The sequence below is a fragment of the Lepisosteus oculatus genome, chromosome 24 (genome assembly GCF_040954835.1).
Source record: "Lepisosteus oculatus isolate fLepOcu1 chromosome 24, fLepOcu1.hap2, whole genome shotgun sequence".
Classification (NCBI taxonomy): domain Eukaryota; kingdom Metazoa; phylum Chordata; class Actinopteri; order Semionotiformes; family Lepisosteidae; genus Lepisosteus; species Lepisosteus oculatus.
Genome location: NC_090719.1, coordinates 16,005,890 through 16,033,615, shown reverse-complemented (window position 1 = coordinate 16,033,615; position 27,726 = coordinate 16,005,890). Strand labels below are relative to the sequence as shown.

Sequence of the window (27,726 nt, the reverse complement as noted above, 5' to 3'; positions counted from 1 at the left end):
TTATGGTAGCAATAAAAATAGATACAATACAAACAAGAGTATATTTATAGCACATCAATAATACCATCAGGGGTACATAGTATAATATATTTACACTTCTGAAAAAAAGATTAAACCAGGTTAATAAAGATAAGGGCTGATATAGTCTGTAAATACACTTTTACATCTATTTAAAATGTTCTAACGAAGCTGCCTGAGGAAAGAACTTACTGTTTTGATTACATGAATCAGAGATTGTGACTCTGCCTTTGGCTTCCCATTCCTTCCAAACAATTTCAATTTCACACCTCTGGTTGTGCCAGAGGGTCCTCAGTGGAAGAGATACCAGGGTCCCCAGCACTGCTGTCACCTCTTCTGTACTCCTCCTATGCTAACAGCTGTGTATCTACTGTTGACTCCGTGAAAGGAATCAAGACTCCAGATGATCCCACCCAAATAAAAAAAAAATTCTGGAGTGGAAGGAGGTCTCTGCTTTAGTCGGCTGGTGCCGTGAAAACAACCTCTAACTCTATATAACTCCAACTGCCTGTGTCTCAGGAAGCCCTGGTCCGTTTGTAATGGAAAACCATTGAGAGCACTAGAAAAATAGCTATTTTTATACTTTCTGGTTATATTTCAATCTTATAAATGAAGCATTTCTTTCCTGCGGTTTGAGGTTGTTAAAGAGAAAGACCCCATACTATCACAACCCCCTTTACAGGCTGGTGAAAGAGGTGAAATGAGGTAGCGGAGGTGTAATTGAGTCGGACAGCAAACTGTCACCTGCTGCTTGCCAGGACAGGAATCTTACAAAGGTCCACTCCTCCCAGGGGGGTCACAGTAACAATGATGATGAGTAACACGAATTATTACAGTTCAGGGCCCCAGCACTACCACCCACTAAAATAAACATGACACACAAGAGAACCCACAAGACAGTCATGGAAATCCATGACACGATAAACACGCTGAAATGGTACAATAGAATTAATTCTGATGTTCAATCAAATCACCGAAACACGTGGGCAGTGCGGGCCACAGAACTACAGAAACTACATTACCCATACGCCCTGTGGGCGACTTCCTTCTGACGTCATCGACTCGCGCCTTTTGAATGTTATTTTAATTTTGGGTTTATTGTATTTATTTTGTATTTTGTATCCATGTACAATACATTAATTCATTCATTCATTCATTACTCTTGTTTGCAATGCAATGTATTCTTTGCATTCTTTGCTGTTGAAAATGCTTAAATATATTTAAAATGAAAATAACGTATTAATACGAACATTACTAACGGTATTTGAATTAAAAAAACTTTCGGTGAAATTTTGCTGAATGACCACCAAGCGGCGCCATTGGCACATTATTGTAAGAATAATCATTTCTAAGAAATTTTCCAGTTTAATTCCACGGACCGGCCATCAGAGGGGCACTTTACTCGTCCTGCTGCTTCTGTTGAATTAATAATTGCTTAAATTATTGTCTGGTTAAATTGTCTGGTGGTAAGTATTTGTAATATAGGATTGCTCATGTCTGATCTGGAACACGAGATGGAAGTTTAACATGTGTGATTCACTGAGGTGGAGGGGTGGGAAATGACTGAAAGAAGTCTTGCCATGCTGTATTATTAATAGTAGTAGCATTGTATTGTATTGTCATATTGTCATATTAACACAAATCCTCAGACTCACTAACATCTCCAACAGAACGACAATCTCACACATCAAATATTAGAGGACCCTTCCTTTATACCTAAAAGCTTTCAGTTGTTGGACAATGAAAAGAGTGCTTGCAGGAATCTAATTACTGTTGTTATAAACTCATTACAAGCTAATTGTCTCATTTCTTTTTTTTCTTTCTTCTCTTTTCAGCAGCAAATAAACCCATTACTTGATCCCTTACATTTCAAAACGCTCTGTATCAAACCAACAAATCGTTCATAAATTTAAACCATGTTTTTGAGAAACTAGCCTTAAAATCAAAATGACTACATTCATATGAAACACACTCAGAAACAATATCAAATGGTTTGATACAGAGTGCAGAAACAACTGAAGAGAACTACCAGAACTAAAACAACACCACACCACTCTGAACTGCGCCTCAGATACTGTGAGATGGTTAAACACTACATGCACACCCTAAAGAAGATAAGCACATACACAAACAGACAACTCTCAGACCACGAAAGGCCTGTAGCCAATACACAGTCAACAACGCTTGACCCAACTGCAGCTCAGACCTGCAGCAAAGCCTGCTCAAACTCCTCAACCTCCTCCTGACGGCCGGCTGTTTCCCTGAGGCCTGGAATCAAGGACTGATCACGCCCGTCTGTAAGAATGGAGACAGACTCGACCCCAACAGGTACCGGGGCTTCAGTGTGAACAGTAACCTGGAGAAGGAACTGTCGTATCTTGAATATCTGATAACCTGCCCTCCTTACTGAGCACAATGTCCTGCATTAGAGTCAGACTGGCTTCCTACCAAACCGCCACACATCCCATCACATTCACACCTGGGCTCTGATGGCCCATCTGGACCCAGAACAGCAGAGCCTGGCACTGCTGGAGCAGCACTGTCAGACCTGGGCACTGCCAGCCAATCTGGACCCAGAACAGCAGAGCCTGGCACTACTGGAGCAGCACTGTCAGACCTGGTCACTGCCAGCCCATCTGGACCCAGAACAGCAGAGCCTGGCACTGCTGGAGCAGCACTGTCAGACCCGGGCACTGCCAGCCCATCTGGACCCAGAACAGCAGAGCCTGGCACTACTGGAGCAGCACTGTCAGACCTGGTCACTGCCAGCCCATCTGGACCCAGAACAGCAGAGCCTGGCACTGCTGGAGCAGGACTGTCACATCTGGGCACTGCCAGCCAAACTGGACCCAGAACAGCAGAGCCTGGCACTGCTGGGGCAGTACTGTCACACCTGGGCACTGCCAGCCCATCTGGACCCAGAACAGCAGAGCCTGGCACTGCTGGAGCAGGACTGTCAGACCTGGGCACTGCCAGTCAATCTGGACCCAGAACAGCAGAGCCTGGCACTGCTGGAGCAGGACTGTCAGACCTGGGCACTGCCAGCCCATCTGGACCCAGAACAGCAGAGCCTGGCACTGCTGGAGCAGGACTGTCACACCTGGGCACTGCCAGTCAATCTGGACAAGACCAGAGTTATGGTTTTCCAGGAGAAAGCCAGACCTCAGGGAAACGGGTACAAATTCACACTGAACAACAACACATTGGAGCACACATCCAGCTACACATATCTCGGTCTCACCATCAGCTCTTCTGGGAGTTTTGACCTGGCAGTGAAGGCACTGAGGGAGAAGGCACTCAGGGCTTTCTACGCAATAAGAAGGAGGCTCTTCAATGTCAACCCACCAACAAGAATTTGGCTCCAAATATCTGAAAGTGTAATCCAACCCATTGCCCTATACGGCAGTGAAGTGTGGGGTCCCCTCACAGACCAGGAGTACACTCTGTTGAAACTCCTCCTTGCGCAGAGAAAAACAGCTAACAGCGAGTGCAGGGCTGAATTAGGCCAGTACCCACTATTGATAAACATACAGAACAGAGTAATCAAAAATTGTTACACCTGAGAAACAGAGGCCACAATTCATACCACCACTAGGCCCTGCTGATCCCAGAGTACAGCTGGTCTTGACACCAGTCAGTCTCAGGACAGCACAGCTGCAGCAACACCAATCACAATCATCCAAATGCGGAGGGGACTGCAGTCCAGAGAAACCCAGCATTTGACAAGGACTGGAGGCCATTTCGCACCACAACTGTAGAACAGGATTCTTTCTGCACACCCAGTACTGGGGGCTGTGTCGGAGGCTCCTCACCAGAAGAGACTTGCATTCCTGTTGGCTCCTCTCGTTCTGTGATGATTTTAGACGTCGAATCGGGCAGGAGGCAGGCGCTCTTCGGGAGCTCTCGTCCCGTGCTATAACTCGGACCACGTGTTGGCACAATTGCTTCCTACATCGAAACAGAAACTTCAAACAACAAACCCCAACAAGAAATCTGTGCACACTTGGACTCCTGCTGCAGCTGAGGAGCTGTCACGCACACACCTCCTGTGTGGGTAGTGTTGGCCGTAGGACGTGTTGTTCACAGAGAGAAAAAATACACCATAGCAAGTCAGCACTCAAACAAACCAAAAGGCCAGTTTTATTGAAGTTGACGCAGCTGGCCACACAAACACTCACTGCGTCTCTTCACCAGGTATCAGAAACAAAATAAAGGAACAATCTTTTTATCATATCCACTCGCACCTTGCTCTCATTTCCAGACTCCTAACTTACCACTCCCAACAAACCCCAGTGCTCGCAACACCCTTTAAATAGGATTTGGCCCGTACCACTATGGATACAATAGGTGTAAAACAGAAAATTCACAAGACAAACAACACATAGCACAGCAGTCCGGACTACTTGGACACACAATTACATGAAACCCTTAACAATTCACAGGACAGACATTCATCAGATCTTCTATACCTAGTTGCCATTTTTCGCAATAACATTAGGCTCTGATAACCTCCCCTCTCAGCATTCCAGCAATGTTATGTTCCTCTAGCTAAGCTTCAGGCATATAACCAGTCTCCTATCTGTTTGCAACCTTTTGACCTTTCTGAGGACCCCTCAGAACAAATAGACACTGGCGTCTCCTCTCATGCAGTGCTGTTAAGACTTAAGCTAGTGGCATCCTACACTATGCTTTGTTCCTTTAGGGCCATTTCTCTAAAAATAGTGTTCTCTACCTTTTGATTCCCCTCCTGTCCACAGCTAGAACAACTGTTTGCTAACAAAGACTGTTTATCTGTCTGGAAAGGTCTCCAAACTGTTACCAATTCCAAAAGAAAATCCCCTCAGATACATCTTGATCACTCTCTACCAGATAACACATTTTACAGCAGGTCTGAAACACAAAGGATCTCCAACGACCTTGTCCATGGCAGTCTCGCAACTCCTCCAAATAATTCACATCCTGGGGATGAGCTATTGTCCCCCACTCAACTGGAGTGCCACACCCACTCACACTCAATCTCTCACGAAGACTTGACGCCGTTTACAAGTCTTGAGAATGCCCTGTGAAGCAAAGAACAGGATGTGTTAAGGCTATTCAAAAAGCAAAACTGTAAAAAGGCAGCAGGACCTGACTGTGTATCTCCAGCCACACTACAGCCCTGTGCTGGCCAACTCGCTCCAATCTTTACAGACGTTTTTTTAAGCAATCATTGTCCCAGTGCACAGTGCCAGACTGCTTCAAATCTTCTGTTATTGTTCCTGTTCCAAAAAAGGACACAAGAACCTGCCTTAACGCCTACAGACCCGTCGCACTAACGTCAGAACTGGCCCGTCTTCCCAACACGTTCGTGTCACAGTGAGGTGACCCCTCAAACAAGAATTATTTCCTGCCTCATATATGACTACGGCACCTAGCAATGCAAACAGGGTGCTAGGGCCCCTCTCCATTACCACAGGTTCTGTTGATCTCCCAGATCCACCAATGCCCACACAGACCAGCGACAAGCATGTGTATCGTATAAGTGACCTTTTTATTTTCTATCCATATTCACCACCAGCCAAAGACACAACGAAAACAGCAGCAACAAAAGGTCCTTCCAAGGGTCATAATGAATCCAGAGGGACGGCAGTCTTTTCTGTCAAGTACCGAAGAGTGGCCACTCGAACGATTCTTCTTCGTACCTGTAAAGTCTTTGATGGCCCCAGTGAACGAGAGGCCGGTCCCATTTCCCCAGACTCCGTTCAGGTTCCACTAGAAATCCTCCCGCGAACTGTATTCCATTCCCCTCAGTTTGGAGCGGCTAGCCGGGCCGGTTTCTCCCTCCTTGCCTTCAGGTATTAAAAGTCTCTGTACAGTACCTCTGTTCCGATGCCACTGTCTCCCGTGGTCGTCAATCGGCCCTTGCCTCCGCGAACTCGCGCTCCGCAGCTTCCCTTGTGCTGCCTGTGTCGTCTCCCGGGTCTGGTGGGAATCGGGAGCCCGCTCCGTTCCGGCTCAGATGGTTTTATTCCTCCCCTCAGCCCATCTCCCTCAGGGGGTTTTCCACTGTCCCTGTCAGAAAGGGGCTTGCCCAGTATTTTACCAGGAGGAAGCTCGTGTGGCTGAAGAGTGTGAGAGTGCCGAGCTTAGGTGTTATGGGCCCTTATCACTTCTTTGTTCACTCTCCGGGTCGGAGAAACCTGAAAAGAGACAAACGTTGTGAGACCATTTATAAGCTTGGTGACCTCGAATTAAACAGAACAATAGCAACACTGTTCTACAAACCTTTCATTGAAAGGGTTTTCAAACACTGTCCCACTTGCTGGTTTGGCAACATCAGTAGCTGGAATTGAATATGCAGCCATTAGTCTGCCTGGCAAAAAACAACCGGTCTCTCCAGTGGTCTGCATACAAGTGAACACACAAACCCCATACTATTAAAACCCCCTTTAGGGCACACTCACACCACAACACAATCAACCCGACAGACTCACCAACACTGGACTGCAGAAGCGGCAGGAAACCCTTGAGAACATGAGCAGAGCATGCAAACTCCACACAGACAGCACTCCAGGAAACCAGACACATGAGAACATGTGCAGAGCATGTGCGCCGTCTCTCAGCCTTTCACCTCCACATGCAGATCAGGACGCGACCGGAGACCGGAGACTCCTCACTCCTGCAGGAGGAGGCGCCGACGGACTCGCTCAGCCCAGCGCTTACATTTCCCCGACAGTCCTGTCCTACAGCCTGCGACTCACCGCTTCTTCCTTTTCTTCTGCGAATTGTCCACAAAATACTCCAGCCAGCGCCTTTTAGACTAAAGTTTCGGCTTTGCCAGCTGTCTCCCTCCCGGAGGTCAGATCGAAACAACTTCTGCAGCACCGTTTCCCCAGCAACCACGTTTTATTTAACAAAGTAAAATAAACACAGGAGAAAAGTTTGCAAACATGCAGGCAAAATGAGCGCTGCAGACACATGCTGCTGCCCAGGTCCGTCTTGTGAAATAAACAGAATTTTGCACCCCAGGAACTAGACCCACGAGAACATAAGTAGAGCATGCAAACTCCACACACACAGCAACCCAGAAAACTGGAGCCACGAGAACATGAGCAGAGCATGCAAACTCCACACACACAGCACCCCAGGAACTAAATCCAGGCTCCCAGCGCTGCCACCCACTGCGCCGCCGTCTCTCACCTCCACTTGCAGATCATGACGCGACCGGGGACCGGAGACTCCTCACTCCTGCAGCAACACACCCCAGCAGGAGGAGGCGCCGACGGACTCGCTCATGGTGCAGTGAGCCCAGCGGTGTGAGGCTGGTGTCCAGCGCTGATATTTACCGACAGCCTGCGACTCACCGTTTCTTCCTTTTCTTCTGCATAATGTCCACAAAATACTCCAGCCAGCGCTTTTTAGACTAACGTTTCTGCTTTGCTCGCTGATTAGATTACAAAAGCCGACTGTTTACCTCCTGGAGGTCAGATCGCAACAACGTCTGCAGCACCGTTTCCCCGGCAACCACGTTTTATTGACAAAGTAAAATAAACACAGGAGAAAAGTTTGCAAACAAGACGGGAGCTAAGAAACACGAGGACAGTGGGTTTGCTTTATGTGCCGGGTCGATTAACCAGCGCTGCAGACACGTGAAATACAAGAAAACATAAACACAAGGGAACACATAAGAGAGACAAAGAAATACAAGACACGATAAATACGCTGAAATTGTATTAATATAATTCATTCTAATGTTCAATGAAATCAGCGAAACACATGGGCAGGGCAGCCCAGTGAACTATAGAGACTACATTACCCATAAGCCCTGTGGGCGACACCATTTTGACGTCATCGACTCATACTTTTGTATTTTTTATGAGACCAAAAACTACAAGAAAACGTAACGTAGCAGTCGTATTGTCAGGATACATGCAATAATACATGTACATTTTATGGAAAAAAAGATTCAACAAGGTAAATGCAGATAAGGCCCGTCCATGCTTCAACGTTCTTACAACACAGAAACAGACATTTCAGAAAGACATTCTGAAATAAAATGTCTTTACATCCGTCTTAAACTGTTCAAACACGGTCTCCTCTCACACCATTCCCTTAATAATTATGTTGCGCAAGTATAATAATGTTAAAAAATACAAACGATATTTTCATCTTCCTTTTCAATGGGATTAAAATGTAACAAATTTATTTCTTTCCGATTTCAAGTCTTTCCGATAGCGCTTTGAGACTCAGCTCCGTGGACTCGTGTATCTCTGTCGCCACCCAGTGGACATTTCTCGGAAGTGTCACCGCCCGCCGGAATTCGGAAAAGTCCCGGGACTGAAGCTGTGTGACTGGACAAGAGCCTGTCTCCCGCCTCCTGCTGAAATCTCAGCGCCGATTGGACAAAAGCTGCTCACAGTCCGGATCCAGTGGAAGGCCGATCCACTCCGGGTTTTCCTTAGCCGGCAGTCCGGATCCAGTGGAAGGCCGATCCACTCCGGGTTTTCCGTAGCCGGCAGTCCGGATCCAGTGGAAGGCCGATCCACTCCGGGTTTTCCGTAGCCGGCAGTCCGGGTCCGGTGGAAGGCCGATCCACTCCGGGTTTTCCGTAGCCGGAAGTCCGGGTCCGGTGGAAGGCCGATCCACTCCGGGTTTTCCGTAGCCGGAAGTCCGGGTCCGGTGGAAGGCCGATCCACTCCGGGTTTTCCGTAGCCGGAAGTCCGGGTCCGGTGGAAAGGCCGATCCACTCCGGGTTTTCCGTAGCCGGAAGTCCGGGTCCGGTGGAAAGGCCGATCCACTCCGGGTTTTCCGTAGCCGGAAGTCCGGATCCTTTACGATGCACGCAAGACTACGTTACAGATCACCGGAGTACATTATACAGGCAAATAAAGATAAGGTACGCACAGCTTTCATGTTGTGATACTTAGACATGGTTTGGAGACGTTCCCTCGTGTGTATTTTGAATTATTCAAATGCGTGTCGCTTCAATTTGGAAGCGCATAATTTCAGTGCTTACCCGTTATATTGGGCGAGATTTCACACGGATAATCAAACAAGAACGAGTTTGCCCTGGAATCCAGTCCACTGCCCAACCTGAAAGTCAGAGCATGAGAACGGACGGATTGTATGGCGATTGTGGTGTTGCTCGACCACATCAAGTAGGCGAGAAGTACAATCTGCTACTACGACAGACGGTCTAATTATTCAATTTTCGATTATTTCTCATCTTTAGGCTATTTATACATCTAATAACGAGCAAGTATAATGATTAAGCCAATGATACATTATATTTTAGATTCGGTTCAGCAGTATTGAGCAGTAAAATAAAATCAATTTGTCTACAGGAAATGTCAGAATTAGAAGCCTTCTTTACACCATTTTGCCGATCTGTTCAGAGTGTTTTAACAACAGAACAAAACAAAAACAAACGTAAGGTTTCTGGGCTGCTTTGAGAAAGACAATTATCATCTATATTACTTTTAAATCTATGCACACTGTGTATCTTTACCGGGTCGATTCAATGTACAATTTTGTACTGACGCCTTAACCTTATTATTCATACAAAATCTGTTTGACAATAGTCATGTTTGATTCCACTCACTTTCCCCAAAGAGGTGCTCCAAAATAGTTTGACAAGATATTGTGAGATTGCGAGAGGGATCTGAAGTATTTATTAGTACAAGTATAACTAAATTGTTTTCCTTGTAGTCTAATAAAGGTTGTAAATTCTTCCATAGTTTCTGATGGTATACTGTTAGTTTCTTAAAAGCATCAATACCTCTCTAGGAGTAGCTCTGGTTACGACGGATTGTTATCAGACGTATCACAAACATTATATCTATTCATAAAATCTGCTTGATTCTACATTTCATCATCCACACCAGTTAATTTGTTGACCCCGCTTATACTATTTTAAACCCAGTTTTCAAAGCACAGGTTTATTTTTTCTCTGTATTCTAGATGATGTATCTATGGGAGGTATGTTTATCTATAAGAGACCACGTGAGGAGAACTTCTTCATGGAAGCTGGCAAGTTTCAGGGGGGTTTCCAGCATCCAAATGACATTCAAGTAAAAAGTCTATACCCGCTAGTTCCTGAATGATTAAATTAGGGAAACATACACCACCTACTTTGCTTAATTTTGTAAATAGTACTCTGTCGGTATCGGTATTAGATGCTCTAAACCCTGTAGCATTTAGGCCTCCTTCTGCCCGTGTTTGACAAATAACAACCATGAATAAAGTTTTTTTTTTATTTTACTAAGGTAGAGAACATCAAATCACAAAATCACCTTTTTAAAAATCTTAATACCAAGATATTTAATCACATCTTTTACATGTATATAACGTACGGAGCAGACACTTTTCAACAGCCACCAGTTCACTTTTCTGATATGTAAAGAAAGACCAGATACAGAGGAAATGACTTGTAAACGCATTTAATTGCTTTGTCCACCTCTGTGTGCTTTCTCAGAGAGAGAGTTGTATCCTCAGCCAATTGGGAACACCTGTAATCTCTTTATCCTGTACTTGAATACCCTGAAACTATTTGTTATAGGGGTGTAAGCAGTGGGAAGAGGAGTGGGCTCGTGTCGAATTGCCTTACCCGTTCCCAATCTGCAGGAGGTCCCACGACGGCAGGTAGCTGCTCCAGTCGCTGGAGCTCAGTTCGCCGTCGAGGGAGGACGAGGGCTCTGGCTCGGGGGAATCACGGCTCCACAGCTCCTACCTGTTGCAGAGTGTTTCTGCCCTCCCGATGGCCTCTGTGTTTTAGAAGGATCTGTCTCTTTTCGCTTGCTTACACCACAGGTTTCATCGACGATAGTGTGCATCCTGAAGCAGTGAGTTATCGGTCTTATTTCTACTGAGAAACAGTTCAAGCACTCACAAAACAATAACCAGGAGACGGTGTATGAAAAAGAATTGTAAGACTTGCAGAGTAGATTTGAATAGACAGTAGACGTCACACTGCGTGCTTGAATATCAGAGATTCAATTCATTCTTTCCTGTAGGTTAACTTCCTGTTTGACATTGTTCCGCTGTCACTTCTTCACAAACTCATAACTCGCCGTGTTCAATTTTGTGTTGAGTTACAGGAACCTCGGCATCAGATGAAATCCTCTTCAGCGCCCCAGGGAGACTGGGGGACTTGCCAGATTTTCAGCTTTATCACTGGGTCCTTCGGCTCAGGGCTGTTGAGCAAAGTGCTCCCCTCTGCTGGAGAGCCACAGGGGCACTACAGAGCGGCCTCGTGTTCCCTGCTCCTGCCCGTGCCTGTGGACGGCCAGTGTGACCGCGCGCGAGACAAAGTAGTGCATTCGTGGTGTAAATACAGAATGTTCACTAGCTGACTGAGGAAAGTTACAGAGATGGGAGTATACGTTCTGAAATAATGTGAACCACTGTTACTACACACAGACAGACTACTTAAAAATCACGTGGCTTTTTAAGGTTGTTTTGTCTGCCTAAAGTACGTTAGATTTGTCACAGCAAAGAGTTTGAATACTTACAGAATGCAGCAGCTAGAATTGTTACTTGGAGCAGAAAGAATGACCACATAACCCCCATACTTCTCTCTCTTCATTGGCTTCCTCTCAGGTACAGGGCGGACTTCAAACTCCTTCTACTTACTTACAAGGCTCTCAGAGGTCAGGCACCTGTCCTGCCTCGCAGGGATGCTGCAGAGGAGAAATACTGTACACAGCATAGTTTCAGAGGCCTGTCTGTCCTGGGCTGGGCACCATGCGAGTTGAATGCTGCATCAGTGCCATGGATCCAAGAGGGGCATCATGGATACAACTGTCGTTTAGGAGGATTCTGCTGGTCTGCAGAGACCTGCATGGGGTACTGACATACAGACGACGTGATGGATGGATGGATTAATACCCGCATTCATTTCTTTCTTTTTTTTTAGTGATATAATGTTAGCATGCCCAAAGGGGTTGGGCAGCCAGTTGACCTTGGACCCCTAGAGGATTTTATTCTCCTTACTGAGGAGTCTTTGGTTCCTTTCCTCCATTGTCTTCAGTTCTGTATTCACAAAATGTATATTTACCTGCATTGTTCAGCGCCTTGGGGCAACCTTGTTGTGAAAGGCGCTATATGAAAATAAATTGAATTGAATGGAATGACAGAGTCACGGCTTTTCCAGTTTCCTCTCCTATTATCTTCTTTATCTGCACTCTAAAACACAGTGAAACCTTGAACCTTTCAACTGGACCACTGCCGTTCTACATCAAAATGACTTTAACTAGGACGGAGACTTGAATGGGATGAAAAAGGAAAAGGCATTATTTGCAGGAAGAAATTAAACTGTTCCACCTGATCACTTGCTAAACAAAGTGATTCACTGGAGTGGAGGCGGTGAAAGCTTTGTGAATCAACTTACAAAAGGATACATGTAAGAAACGTGGCTCCCATATTTAACCCTTGAAAAATCTATGAGTGTTATGTGGAGGTGAAAGTATTGTTCAATTATTCTAATAAAGCTCACTCAACTAAGACCCAGAAAAGTACCAGAGTATTCTCACCTAAGAGGAAATACTAACAAGTAGGATGCTAAAATGAAAAGCATTAAAAATTGAATGATCTTCAGTAGCTGAAATGATTATTGAGCTCTGGGTCACAGTGCTCCTGAAAAAAAATCAAATTTCAGCAGACACCCAAGGACAGCAGGTGAGCACCATGCTGAGCCAGTGTATAAGTGTATGAATCACAGTTTCAAGGAGCTTTTTTCAGTTTCGTTCCACTGATCGGCCAACACGGGGGGAACTTCAGTCTTACTCGCCCTATTGCATTAAGAAACTGTACAACATTCTCCAATAAGAACTTGCGACCTCACCTAACGAAAAGCAATTTGCGTAGCAGGGAAAGAGTGGACTCCCACTGGGGATTTTTGTTTTTCATCCCGATGGTGATGTGCACTATATAGAACGTTGCTGGACCCATGTGCAATTGGTGTCATTTCTAATCTAGAGGTCAAAGCTGTGAAACTTTCAAAGAGATGGAAGATCTCTTGCGAGACACCAATTCACAGAAGGGGCTAATGAGATCTTTGCTTGAAGTCTCATTGTGCTGCACTATTTCATTTTTCAGTGGGCACGACTCACAGGTATCTAAAATCATCTCAGTGACAGACTAAACAGGCCTCTCGCAAAAACTCGGGAACAGACACAGACCTTATCGTCTCTGCTCCTCGGGAAGCGTGCAGAGATCACATTAGATGTGTTGCTCAAGCTCTTTATTGTCACGTACAGTAAACCCAGCAGTGTGGTCAGTGCGGGATGTGTTCTGTCCTGACGGCAGGGTCAGCAGCCAGAGGAGACCTGAAACACAAGACGGAGAGGTAAGACATTGATTCCGACAGAGAGAGCTTTCACACCGGATTACTGACAAGAGGAGCAATAAGAGAAGAGTTGTAAAGACACGCCGAAGAGAATATTCTCATCTAAGAGGAAATATTAAGACCATTTATAAGCTTGTGACCTCAAATTAAACGGAAGTCAGACATTTTCAAAGGGAGCAACACTGCGGCACAGTGGTTAGCATCGCTGCCTCATAGCACCGGGGCCCTGGGTTTGATTCCAGGGGTGCTGTCTGTGTGGAGTCTGCATGTTTGTTCATACAAACAGAAACTTCAAACAACAAACCCCAACAAGAAATCTGTGCACACTTGGACTCCTGCTGCAGCTGAGGAGCTGTCACGCACACACCTCCTGTGTGGGTAGTGTTGGCTGTAGGACGTGTTGTTCACAGAGAGAAAAAATACACCATAGCAAGTCAGCACTCAAACAAACCAAAAGGCCAGTTTTATTGAAGTTGACGCAGCTGGCCACACAAACACTCACTGGGTCTCTTCACCAGGTATCCACACAGACAGCACCCCAGGAAACCAGACCCATGAGAACGGGGCAGAGCATGCAGACTCCACACAGACAGCACCCCATGAACAGGACCCATGAGAACCCAGGCAGAGCATGCAGACTCCACACAGACAGCAGCCCAGGACACCAGACCCATGAGAACACAGGCAGAGCATGCAAACTCCACACACACAGCACCCCAGGAACTAAATCCAGGCTCCCAGCGCTGCCACCCACTGCGCCGCCGTCTCTCACCTCCACTTGCAGATCATGACGCGACCGGAGACCGGAGACTCCTCACTCCTGCAGTAACACACCCCAGCAGGAGGAGGCGCCGACGGACTCGCTCATGGTGCAGTGAGCCCAGCGGTGTGAGGCTGGTGTCCAGCGCTGATGTGTCCCTGATAGTCCTGTCCCACAGCCTGCGAGTCACCGTTTCTTCCACAAAATACTCCAGCCAGCGCTTTTTAGACTAAAGTTTCTTAAGTTTCTGTTTTTCTCGCAGATTAGATTAAAAAAGCCGCCTGTTGACCTGCTGGAGGTCAGACCCGCTCCGGCAACAACTACTGCAGCTCCGTTGCCCCGGCAACCACGTTTTATTTAACAAAGTAAAATAAACACCGGAGAAAAGTTTGCAAACAAGACAAGAGAGCTCAGAAACCCACAGACACGACGGCAGTGGGTTTTGTTTCTGTGTCGAGTTGATAAACCAGGCAGGACGAGCGCTGCAAACACACTAGAGTACACATAACACAATCAGGGGTACACAAGACTCCTGCTTTTTACACAAACAGGTTCAACAGGTCAATAAAGAGCAGGTCGGCACAGCTGTCATGATGTCTCATTTACAAAGAGTCTGAAGATTTGCTCGTCTCTTCCCAGAGCAGCTTCACTCCGAAGAGCAAGGAACAGCTCCTGCCGAGTCCGTCTTGTAAGACAGACATAGAAATCCGCGACACGGTAAATACACTGACATTGTATAATTAATTCTGATGCTCAATCAAATCTGCGGAACACGTGCGGAGCGCAGTCCAGAGCACTATAAAGACCACATTTCCCACAAGCCCTGTGGCGACTTCCTTTTGACGTAATCGATTCGCGTCTTTTTATTTTTAATTATAACAACAATACATGCCATAAAAACAAGAATACATATAACACAGAGTATAGTCAGGGGTACATACGATAATACATGTACATGTTATGGAAAAAGATTAAACAAGTAATCTTGTTTAATAGTAAACAAAAGCAGATGAGGTCCGTACATGTTTCAAATTGTCTGTACAGACGCATTTACATCCGTTTTAAAGTGTTTAAACATGGGTCTCCTCTCACAGCATTTCGTTAATTATTATGAAGTATCATATTTTTTTAAATACAAACGATATTTTCATATTACTTTCAATAGGTTTAAAATGTAGTATTATTTAACTTCTTTAAAAGTAATGTCAATATTAGTTTCCTTCTTTACGTTATCTTTCAGAGCTGCTGTCACAAACGTCACAGTTATCATCTGTATTGATTTTCAATCTCTGCACAACGAGGATCTGTACGGAGGCGCTATTGGACTCGCCGCCATAGACTCGTGTATCTCTGTCTCCGCCCAGTGGACATTTCTCGAAAGTGCAGTTCTTTTTAACTTTTTATGGTAGCAATAAAAATAGATACAATACAAACAAGAGTATATTTATAGCACATCAATAATACCATCAGGGGTACATAGTATAATATATTTACACTTCTGAAAAAAAGATTAAACCAGGTTAATAAAGATAAGGGCTGATATAGTCTGTAAATACACTTTTACATCTATTTAAAATGTTCTAACGAAGCTGCCTGAGGAAAGAACTTACTGTTTTGATTACATGAATCAGAGATTGTGACTCTGCCTTTGGCTTCCCATTCCTTCCAAACAATTTCAATTTCACACCTCTGGTTGTGCCAGAGGGTCCTCAGTGGAAGAGATACCAGGGTCCCCAGCACTGCTGTCACCTCTTCTGTACTCCTCCTATGCTAACAGCTGTGTATCTACTGTTGACTCCGTGAAAGGAATCAAGACTCCAGATGATCCCACCCAAATAAAAAAAAAATTCTGGAGTGGAAGGAGGTCTCTGCTTTAGTCGGCTGGTGCCGTGAAAACAACCTCTAACTCTATATAACTCCAACTGCCTGTGTCTCAGGAAGCCCTGGTCCGTTTGTAATGGAAAACCATTGAGAGCACTAGAAAAATAGCTATTTTTATACTTTCTGGTTATATTTCAATCTTATAAATGAAGCATTTCTTTCCTGCGGTTTGAGGTTGTTAAAGAGAAAGACCCCATACTATCACAACCCCCTTTACAGGCTGGTGAAAGAGGTGAAATGAGGTAGCGGAGGTGTAATTGAGTCGGACAGCAAACTGTCACCTGCTGCTTGCCAGGACAGGAATCTTACAAAGGTCCACTCCTCCCAGGGGGGTCACAGTAACAATGATGATGAGTAACACGAATTATTACAGTTCAGGGCCCCAGCACTACCACCCACTAAAATAAACATGACACACAAGAGAACCCACAAGACAGTCATGGAAATCCATGACACGATAAACACGCTGAAATGGTACAATAGAATTAATTCTGATGTTCAATCAAATCACCGAAACACGTGGGCAGTGCGGGCCACAGAACTACAGAAACTACATTACCCATACGCCCTGTGGGCGACTTCCTTCTGACGTCATCGACTCGCGCCTTTTGAATGTTATTTTAATTTTGGGTTTATTGTATTTATTTTGTATTTTGTATCCATGTACAATACATTAATTCATTCATTCATTCATTACTCTTGTTTGCAATGCAATGTATTCTTTGCATTCTTTGCTGTTGAAAATGCTTAAATATATTTAAAATGAAAATAACGTATTAATACGAACATTACTAACGGTATTTGAATTAAAAAAACTTTCGGTGAAATTTTGCTGAATGACCACCAAGCGGCGCCATTGGCACATTATTGTAAGAATAATCATTTCTAAGAAATTTTCCAGTTTAATTCCACGGACCGGCCATCAGAGGGGCACTTTACTCGTCCTGCTGCTTCTGTTGAATTAATAATTGCTTAAATTATTGTCTGGTTAAATTGTCTGGTGGTAAGTATTTGTAATATAGGATTGCTCATGTCTGATCTGGAACACGAGATGGAAGTTTAACATGTGTGATTCACTGAGGTGGAGGGGTGGGAAATGACTGAAAGAAGTCTTGCCATGCTGTATTATTAATAGTAGTAGCATTGTATTGTATTGTCATATTGTCATATTAACACAAATCCTCAGACTCACTAACATCTCCAACAGAACGACAATCTCACACATCAAATATTAGAGGACCCTTCCTTTATACCTAAAAGCTTTCAGTTGTTGGACAATGAAAAGAGTGCTTGCAGGAATCTAATTACTGTTGTTATAAACTCATTACAAGCTAATTGTCTCATTTCTTTTTTTTCTTTCTTCTCTTTTCAGCAGCAAATAAACCCATTACTTGATCCCTTACATTTCAAAACGCTCTGTATCAAACCAACAAATCGTTCATAAATTTAAACCATGTTTTTGAGAAACTAGCCTTAAAATCAAAATGACTACATTCATATGAAACACACTCAGAAACAATATCAAATGGTTTGATACAGAGTGCAGAAACAACTGAAGAGAACTACCAGAACTAAAACAACACCACACCACTCTGAACTGCGCCTCAGATACTGTGAGATGGTTAAACACTACATGCACACCCTAAAGAAGATAAGCACATACACAAACAGACAACTCTCAGACCACGAAAGGCCTGTAGCCAATACACAGTCAACAACGCTTGACCCAACTGCAGCTCAGACCTGCAGCAAAGCCTGCTCAAACTCCTCAACCTCCTCCTGACGGCCGGCTGTTTCCCTGAGGCCTGGAATCAAGGACTGATCACGCCCGTCTGTAAGAATGGAGACAGACTCGACCCCAACAGGTACCGGGGCTTCAGTGTGAACAGTAACCTGGAGAAGGAACTGTCGTATCTTGAATATCTGATAACCTGCCCTCCTTACTGAGCACAATGTCCTGCATTAGAGTCAGACTGGCTTCCTACCAAACCGCCACACATCCCATCACATTCACACCTGGGCTCTGATGGCCCATCTGGACCCAGAACAGCAGAGCCTGGCACTGCTGGAGCAGCACTGTCAGACCTGGGCACTGCCAGCCAATCTGGACCCAGAACAGCAGAGCCTGGCACTACTGGAGCAGCACTGTCAGACCTGGTCACTGCCAGCCCATCTGGACCCAGAACAGCAGAGCCTGGCACTGCTGGAGCAGCACTGTCAGACCCGGGCACTGCCAGCCCATCTGGACCCAGAACAGCAGAGCCTGGCACTACTGGAGCAGCACTGTCAGACCTGGTCACTGCCAGCCCATCTGGACCCAGAACAGCAGAGCCTGGCACTGCTGGAGCAGGACTGTCACATCTGGGCACTGCCAGCCAAACTGGACCCAGAACAGCAGAGCCTGGCACTGCTGGGGCAGTACTGTCACACCTGGGCACTGCCAGCCCATCTGGACCCAGAACAGCAGAGCCTGGCACTGCTGGAGCAGGACTGTCAGACCTGGGCACTGCCAGTCAATCTGGACCCAGAACAGCAGAGCCTGGCACTGCTGGAGCAGGACTGTCAGACCTGGGCACTGCCAGCCCATCTGGACCCAGAACAGCAGAGCCTGGCACTGCTGGAGCAGGACTGTCACACCTGGGCACTGCCAGTCAATCTGGACAAGACCAGAGTTATGGTTTTCCAGGAGAAAGCCAGACCTCAGGGAAACGGGTACAAATTCACACTGAACAACAACACATTGGAGCACACATCCAGCTACACATATCTCGGTCTCACCATCAGCTCTTCTGGGAGTTTTGACCTGGCAGTGAAGGCACTGAGGGAGAAGGCACTCAGGGCTTTCTACGCAATAAGAAGGAGGCTCTTCAATGTCAACCCACCAACAAGAATTTGGCTCCAAATATCTGAAAGTGTAATCCAACCCATTGCCCTATACGGCAGTGAAGTGTGGGGTCCCCTCACAGACCAGGAGTACACTCTGTTGAAACTCCTCCTTGCGCAGAGAAAAACAGCTAACAGCGAGTGCAGGGCTGAATTAGGCCAGTACCCACTATTGATAAACATACAGAACAGAGTAATCAAAAATTGTTACACCTGAGAAACAGAGGCCACAATTCATACCACCACTAGGCCCTGCTGATCCCAGAGTACAGCTGGTCTTGACACCAGTCAGTCTCAGGACAGCACAGCTGCAGCAACACCAATCACAATCATCCAAATGCGGAGGGGACTGCAGTCCAGAGAAACCCAGCATTTGACAAGGACTGGAGGCCATTTCGCACCACAACTGTAGAACAGGATTCTTTCTGCACACCCAGTACTGGGGGCTGTGTCGGAGGCTCCTCACCAGAAGAGACTTGCATTCCTGTTGGCTCCTCTCGTTCTGTGATGATTTTAGACGTCGAATCGGGCAGGAGGCAGGCGCTCTTCGGGAGCTCTCGTCCCGTGCTATAACTCGGACCACGTGTTGGCACAATTGCTTCCTACATCGAAACAGAAACTTCAAACAACAAACCCCAACAAGAAATCTGTGCACACTTGGACTCCTGCTGCAGCTGAGGAGCTGTCACGCACACACCTCCTGTGTGGGTAGTGTTGGCCGTAGGACGTGTTGTTCACAGAGAGAAAAAATACACCATAGCAAGTCAGCACTCAAACAAACCAAAAGGCCAGTTTTATTGAAGTTGACGCAGCTGGCCACACAAACACTCACTGCGTCTCTTCACCAGGTATCAGAAACAAAATAAAGGAACAATCTTTTTATCATATCCACTCGCACCTTGCTCTCATTTCCAGACTCCTAACTTACCACTCCCAACAAACCCCAGTGCTCGCAACACCCTTTAAATAGGATTTGGCCCGTACCACTATGGATACAATAGGTGTAAAACAGAAAATTCACAAGACAAACAACACATAGCACAGCAGTCCGGACTACTTGGACACACAATTACATGAAACCCTTAACAATTCACAGGACAGACATTCATCAGATCTTCTATACCTAGTTGCCATTTTTCGCAATAACATTAGGCTCTGATAACCTCCCCTCTCAGCATTCCAGCAATGTTATGTTCCTCTAGCTAAGCTTCAGGCATATAACCAGTCTCCTATCTGTTTGCAACCTTTTGACCTTTCTGAGGACCCCTCAGAACAAATAGACACTGGCGTCTCCTCTCATGCAGTGCTGTTAAGACTTAAGCTAGTGGCATCCTACACTATGCTTTGTTCCTTTAGGGCCATTTCTCTAAAAATAGTGTTCTCTACCTTTTGATTCCCCTCCTGTCCACAGCTAGAACAACTGTTTGCTAACAAAGACTGTTTATCTGTCTGGAAAGGTCTCCAAACTGTTACCAATTCCAAAAGAAAATCCCCTCAGATACATCTTGATCACTCTCTACCAGATAACACATTTTACAGCAGGTCTGAAACACAAAGGATCTCCAACGACCTTGTCCATGGCAGTCTCGCAACTCCTCCAAATAATTCACATCCTGGGGATGAGCTATTGTCCCCCACTCAACTGGAGTGCCACACCCACTCACACTCAATCTCTCACGAAGACTTGACGCCGTTTACAAGTCTTGAGAATGCCCTGTGAAGCAAAGAACAGGATGTGTTAAGGCTATTCAAAAAGCAAAACTGTAAAAAGGCAGCAGGACCTGACTGTGTATCTCCAGCCACACTACAGCCCTGTGCTGGCCAACTCGCTCCAATCTTTACAGACGTTTTTTTAAGCAATCATTGTCCCAGTGCACAGTGCCAGACTGCTTCAAATCTTCTGTTATTGTTCCTGTTCCAAAAAAGGACACAAGAACCTGCCTTAACGCCTACAGACCCGTCGCACTAACGTCAGAACTGGCCCGTCTTCCCAACACGTTCGTGTCACAGTGAGGTGACCCCTCAAACAAGAATTATTTCCTGCCTCATATATGACTACGGCACCTAGCAATGCAAACAGGGTGCTAGGGCCCCTCTCCATTACCACAGGTTCTGTTGATCTCCCAGATCCACCAATGCCCACACAGACCAGCGACAAGCATGTGTATCGTATAAGTGACCTTTTTATTTTCTATCCATATTCACCACCAGCCAAAGACACAACGAAAACAGCAGCAACAAAAGGTCCTTCCAAGGGTCATAATGAATCCAGAGGGACGGCAGTCTTTTCTGTCAAGTACCGAAGAGTGGCCACTCGAACGATTCTTCTTCGTACCTGTAAAGTCTTTGATGGCCCCAGTGAACGAGAGGCCGGTCCCATTTCCCCAGACTCCGTTCAGGTTCCACTAGAAATCCTCCCGCGAACTGTATTCCATTCCCCTCAGTTTGGAGCGGCTAGCCGGGCCGGTTTCTCCCTCCTTGCCTTCAGGTATTAAAAGTCTCTGTACAGTACCTCTGTTCCGATGCCACTGTCTCCCGTGGTCGTCAATCGGCCCTTGCCTCCGCGAACTCGCGCTCCGCAGCTTCCCTTGTGCTGCCTGTGTCGTCTCCCGGGTCTGGTGGGAATCGGGAGCCCGCTCCGTTCCGGCTCAGATGGTTTTATTCCTCCCCTCAGCCCATCTCCCTCAGGGGGTTTTCCACTGTCCCTGTCAGAAAGGGGCTTGCCCAGTATTTTACCAGGAGGAAGCTCGTGTGGCTGAAGAGTGTGAGAGTGCCGAGCTTAGGTGTTATGGGCCCTTATCACTTCTTTGTTCACTCTCCGGGTCGGAGAAACCTGAAAAGAGACAAACGTTGTGAGACCATTTATAAGCTTGGTGACCTCGAATTAAACAGAACAATAGCAACACTGTTCTACAAACCTTTCATTGAAAGGGTTTTCAAACACTGTCCCACTTGCTGGTTTGGCAACATCAGTAGCTGGAATTGAATATGCAGCCATTAGTCTGCCTGGCAAAAAACAACCGGTCTCTCCAGTGGTCTGCATACAAGTGAACACACAAACCCCATACTATTAAAACCCCCTTTAGGGCACACTCACACCACAACACAATCAACCCGACAGACTCACCAACACTGGACTGCAGAAGCGGCAGGAAACCCTTGAGAACATGAGCAGAGCATGCAAACTCCACACAGACAGCACTCCAGGAAACCAGACACATGAGAACATGTGCAGAGCATGTGCGCCGTCTCTCAGCCTTTCACCTCCACATGCAGATCAGGACGCGACCGGAGACCGGAGACTCCTCACTCCTGCAGGAGGAGGCGCCGACGGACTCGCTCAGCCCAGCGCTTACATTTCCCCGACAGTCCTGTCCTACAGCCTGCGACTCACCGCTTCTTCCTTTTCTTCTGCGAATTGTCCACAAAATACTCCAGCCAGCGCCTTTTAGACTAAAGTTTCGGCTTTGCCAGCTGTCTCCCTCCCGGAGGTCAGATCGAAACAACTTCTGCAGCACCGTTTCCCCAGCAACCACGTTTTATTTAACAAAGTAAAATAAACACAGGAGAAAAGTTTGCAAACATGCAGGCAAAATGAGCGCTGCAGACACATGCTGCTGCCCAGGTCCGTCTTGTGAAATAAACAGAATTTTGCACCCCAGGAACTAGACCCACGAGAACATAAGTAGAGCATGCAAACTCCACACACACAGCAACCCAGAAAACTGGAGCCACGAGAACATGAGCAGAGCATGCAAACTCCACACACACAGCACCCCAGGAACTAAATCCAGGCTCCCAGCGCTGCCACCCACTGCGCCGCCGTCTCTCACCTCCACTTGCAGATCATGACGCGACCGGGGACCGGAGACTCCTCACTCCTGCAGCAACACACCCCAGCAGGAGGAGGCGCCGACGGACTCGCTCATGGTGCAGTGAGCCCAGCGGTGTGAGGCTGGTGTCCAGCGCTGATATTTACCGACAGCCTGCGACTCACCGTTTCTTCCTTTTCTTCTGCATAATGTCCACAAAATACTCCAGCCAGCGCTTTTTAGACTAACGTTTCTGCTTTGCTCGCTGATTAGATTACAAAAGCCGACTGTTTACCTCCTGGAGGTCAGATCGCAACAACGTCTGCAGCACCGTTTCCCCGGCAACCACGTTTTATTGACAAAGTAAAATAAACACAGGAGAAAAGTTTGCAAACAAGACGGGAGCTAAGAAACACGAGGACAGTGGGTTTGCTTTATGTGCCGGGTCGATTAACCAGCGCTGCAGACACGTGAAATACAAGAAAACATAAACACAAGGGAACACATAAGAGAGACAAAGAAATACAAGACACGATAAATACGCTGAAATTGTATTAATATAATTCATTCTAATGTTCAATGAAATCAGCGAAACACATGGGCAGGGCAGCCCAGTGAACTATAGAGACTACATTACCCATAAGCCCTGTGGGCGACACCATTTTGACGTCATCGACTCATACTTTTGTATTTTTTATGAGACCAAAAACTACAAGAAAACGTAACGTAGCAGTCGTATTGTCAGGATACATGCAATAATACATGTACATTTTATGGAAAAAAAGATTCAACAAGGTAAATGCAGATAAGGCCCGTCCATGCTTCAACGTTCTTACAACACAGAAACAGACATTTCAGAAAGACATTCTGAAATAAAATGTCTTTACATCCGTCTTAAACTGTTCAAACACGGTCTCCTCTCACACCATTCCCTTAATAATTATGTTGCGCAAGTATAATAATGTTAAAAAATACAAACGATATTTTCATCTTCCTTTTCAATGGGATTAAAATGTAACAAATTTATTTCTTTCCGATTTCAAGTCTTTCCGATAGCGCTGAGACTCAGCTCCGTGGACTCGTGTATCTCTGTCGCCACCCAGTGGACATTTCTCGGAAGTGTCACCGCCCGCCGGAATTCGGAAAAGTCCCGGGACTGAAGCTGTGTGACTGGACAAGAGCCTGTCTCCCGCCTCCTGCTGAAATCTCAGCGCCGATTGGACAAAAGCTGCTCACAGTCCGGATCCAGTGGAAGGCCGATCCACTCCGGGTTTTCCTTAGCCGGCAGTCCGGATCCAGTGGAAGGCCGATCCACTCCGGGTTTTCCGTAGCCGGCAGTCCGGATCCAGTGGAAGGCCGATCCACTCCGGGTTTTCCGTAGCCGGCAGTCCGGATCCGGTGGAAGGCCGATCCACTCCGGGTTTTCCGTAGCCGGAAGTCCGGGTCCGGTGGAAGGCCGATCCACTCCGGGTTTTCCGTAGCCGGAAGTCCGGGTCCGGTGGAAGGCCGATCCACTCCGGGTTTTCCGTAGCCGGAAGTCCGGGTCCGGTGGAAGGCCGATCCACTCCGGGTTTTCCGTAGCCGGAAGTCCGGGTCCGGTGGAAAGGCCGATCCACTCCGGGTTTTCCGTAGCCGGAAGTCCGGGTCCGTCGGAAAGGCCGATCCACTCCGGGTTTTCCGTAGCCGGAAGTCCGGGTCCGGTGGAAAGGCCGATCCACTCCGGGTTTTCCGTAGCCGGAAGTCCGGATCCTTTACGATGCACGCAAGACTACGTTACAGATCACCGGAGTACATTATACAGGCAAATAAAGATAAGGTACGCACAGCTTTCATGTTGTGATACTTAGACATGGTTTGGAGACGTTCCCTCGTGTGTATTTTGAATTATTCAAATGCGTGTCGCTTCAATTTGGAAGCGCATAATTTCAGTGCTTACCCGTTATATTGGGCGAGATTTCACACGGATAATCAAACAAGAACGAGTTTGCCCTGGAATCCAGTCCACTGCCCAACCTGAAAGTCAGAGCATGAGAACGGACGGATTGTATGGCGATTGTGGTGTTGCTCGACCACATCAAGTAGGCGAGAAGTACAATCTGCTACTACGACAGACGGTCTAATTATTCAATTTTCGATTATTTCTCATCTTTAGGCTATTTATACATCTAATAACGAGCAAGTATAATGATTAAGCCAATGATACATTATATTTTAGATTCGGTTCAGCAGTATTGAGCAGTAAAATAAAATCAATTTGTCTACAGGAAATGTCAGAATTAGAAGCCTTCTTTACACCATTTTGCCGATCTGTTCAGAGTGTTTTAACAACAGAACAAAACAAAAACAAACGTAAGGTTTCTGGGCTGCTTTGAGAAAGACAATTATCATCTATATTACTTTTAAATCTATGCACACTGTGTATCTTTACCGGGTCGATTCAATGTACAATTTTGTACTGACGCCTTAACCTTATTATTCATACAAAATCTGTTTGACAATAGTCATGTTTGATTCCACTCACTTTCCCCAAAGAGGTGCTCCAAAATAGTTTGACAAGATATTGTGAGATTGCGAGAGGGATCTGAAGTATTTATTAGTACAAGTATAACTAAATTGTTTTCCTTGTAGTCTAATAAAGGTTGTAAATTCTTCCATAGTTTCTGATGGTATACTGTTAGTTTCTTAAAAGCATCAATACCTCTCTAGGAGTAGCTCTGGTTACGACGGATTGTTATCAGACGTATCACAAACATTATATCTATTCATAAAATCTGCTTGATTCTACATTTCATCATCCACACCAGTTAATTTGTTGACCCCGCTTATACTATTTTAAACCCAGTTTTCAAAGCACAGGTTTATTTTTTCTCTGTATTCTAGATGATGTATCTATGGGAGGTATGTTTATCTATAAGAGACCACGTGAGGAGAACTTCTTCATGGAAGCTGGCAAGTTTCAGGGGGGTTTCCAGCATCCAAATGACATTCAAGTAAAAAGTCTATACCCGCTAGTTCCTGAATGATTAAATTAGGGAAACATACACCACCTACTTTGCTTAATTTTGTAAATAGTACTCTGTCGGTATCGGTATTAGATGCTCTAAACCCTGTAGCATTTAGGCCTCCTTCTGCCCGTGTTTGACAAATAACAACCATGAATAAAGTTTTTTTTTTATTTTACTAAGGTAGAGAACATCAAATCACAAAATCACCTTTTTAAAAATCTTAATACCAAGATATTTAATCACATCTTTTACATGTATATAACGTACGGAGCAGACACTTTTCAACAGCCACCAGTTCACTTTTCTGATATGTAAAGAAAGACCAGATACAGAGGAAATGACTTGTAAACGCATTTAATTGCTTTGTCCACCTCTGTGTGCTTTCTCAGAGAGAGAGTTGTATCCTCAGCCAATTGGGAACACCTGTAATCTCTTTATCCTGTACTTGAATACCCTGAAACTATTTGTTATAGGGGTGTAAGCAGTGGGAAGAGGAGTGGGCTCGTGTCGAATTGCCTTACCCGTTCCCAATCTGCAGGAGGTCCCACGACGGCAGGTAGCTGCTCCAGTCGCTGGAGCTCAGTTCGCCGTCGAGGGAGGACGAGGGCTCTGGCTCGGGGGAATCACGGCTCCACAGCTCCTACCTGTTGCAGAGTGTTTCTGCCCTCCCGATGGCCTCTGTGTTTTAGAAGGATCTGTCTCTTTTCGCTTGCTTACACCACAGGTTTCATCGACGATAGTGTGCATCCTGAAGCAGTGAGTTATCGGTCTTATTTCTACTGAGAAACAGTTCAAGCACTCACAAAACAATAACCAGGAGACGGTGTATGAAAAAGAATTGTAAGACTTGCAGAGTAGATTTGAATAGACAGTAGACGTCACACTGCGTGCTTGAATATCAGAGATTCAATTCATTCTTTCCTGTAGGTTAACTTCCTGTTTGACATTGTTCCGCTGTCACTTCTTCACAAACTCATAACTCGCCGTGTTCAATTTTGTGTTGAGTTACAGGAACCTCGGCATCAGATGAAATCCTCTTCAGCGCCCCAGGGAGACTGGGGGACTTGCCAGATTTTCAGCTTTATCACTGGGTCCTTCGGCTCAGGGCTGTTGAGCAAAGTGCTCCCCTCTGCTGGAGAGCCACAGGGGCACTACAGAGCGGCCTCGTGTTCCCTGCTCCTGCCCGTGCCTGTGGACGGCCAGTGTGACCGCGCGCGAGACAAAGTAGTGCATTCGTGGTGTAAATACAGAATGTTCACTAGCTGACTGAGGAAAGTTACAGAGATGGGAGTATACGTTCTGAAATAATGTGAACCACTGTTACTACACACAGACAGACTACTTAAAAATCACGTGGCTTTTTAAGGTTGTTTTGTCTGCCTAAAGTACGTTAGATTTGTCACAGCAAAGAGTTTGAATACTTACAGAATGCAGCAGCTAGAATTGTTACTTGGAGCAGAAAGAATGACCACATAACCCCCATACTTCTCTCTCTTCATTGGCTTCCTCTCAGGTACAGGGCGGACTTCAAACTCCTTCTACTTACTTACAAGGCTCTCAGAGGTCAGGCACCTGTCCTGCCTCGCAGGGATGCTGCAGAGGAGAAATACTGTACACAGCATAGTTTCAGAGGCCTGTCTGTCCTGGGCTGGGCACCATGCGAGTTGAATGCTGCATCAGTGCCATGGATCCAAGAGGGGCATCATGGATACAACTGTCGTTTAGGAGGATTCTGCTGGTCTGCAGAGACCTGCATGGGGTACTGACATACAGACGACGTGATGGATGGATGGATTAATACCCGCATTCATTTCTTTCTTTTTTTTTAGTGATATAATGTTAGCATGCCCAAAGGGGTTGGGCAGCCAGTTGACCTTGGACCCCTAGAGGATTTTATTCTCCTTACTGAGGAGTCTTTGGTTCCTTTCCTCCATTGTCTTCAGTTCTGTATTCACAAAATGTATATTTACCTGCATTGTTCAGCGCCTTGGGGCAACCTTGTTGTGAAAGGCGCTATATGAAAATAAATTGAATTGAATGGAA

General features: G+C 45.9%; 5 long non-coding RNA genes across 6 annotated transcripts in view; 2 read left to right on the top strand and 3 right to left on the bottom strand.

The window, feature by feature from the left end:
• LOC138224981 (uncharacterized) overlaps nucleotides 1-8,512 on the bottom strand; it is a 43,667-nt gene extending 35,155 nt beyond the window's left edge. The window contains exon 1 of one of the 2 annotated variants that reach the window (XR_011183509.1): nucleotides 7,198-8,512. This is a non-coding gene — a long non-coding RNA (uncharacterized lncRNA). The remainder of the gene's footprint in view (nucleotides 1-7,197) is intronic. The other variant, XR_011183510.1, reaches the window with a different exon arrangement.
• On the bottom strand, nucleotides 5,530-6,938 carry LOC138224960 (uncharacterized). Its single transcript, XR_011183468.1, has 2 exons — nucleotides 6,283-6,938; nucleotides 5,530-6,197 (listed from the first exon to the last, which is right to left on the bottom strand). It is a non-coding gene; the product is annotated as an uncharacterized lncRNA (long non-coding RNA).
• A 250-nt stretch (nucleotides 8,513-8,762) lies between the features above and the next one.
• On the top strand, nucleotides 8,763-12,125 carry LOC138224986 (uncharacterized). Its single transcript, XR_011183514.1, has 2 exons — nucleotides 8,763-11,306; nucleotides 11,596-12,125. It is a non-coding gene; the product is annotated as an uncharacterized lncRNA (long non-coding RNA).
• Nucleotides 12,126-21,031: 8,906 nt separating this feature from the next.
• On the bottom strand, nucleotides 21,032-22,442 carry LOC138224959 (uncharacterized). The gene is made up of 2 exons (XR_011183467.1): nucleotides 21,785-22,442; nucleotides 21,032-21,699 (listed from the first exon to the last, which is right to left on the bottom strand). It is a non-coding gene; the product is annotated as an uncharacterized lncRNA (long non-coding RNA).
• Nucleotides 22,443-24,369: 1,927 nt separating this feature from the next.
• Nucleotides 24,370-27,726, top strand: LOC138224964 (uncharacterized). The gene is made up of 2 exons (XR_011183475.1): nucleotides 24,370-26,907; nucleotides 27,197-27,726. It is a non-coding gene; the product is annotated as an uncharacterized lncRNA (long non-coding RNA).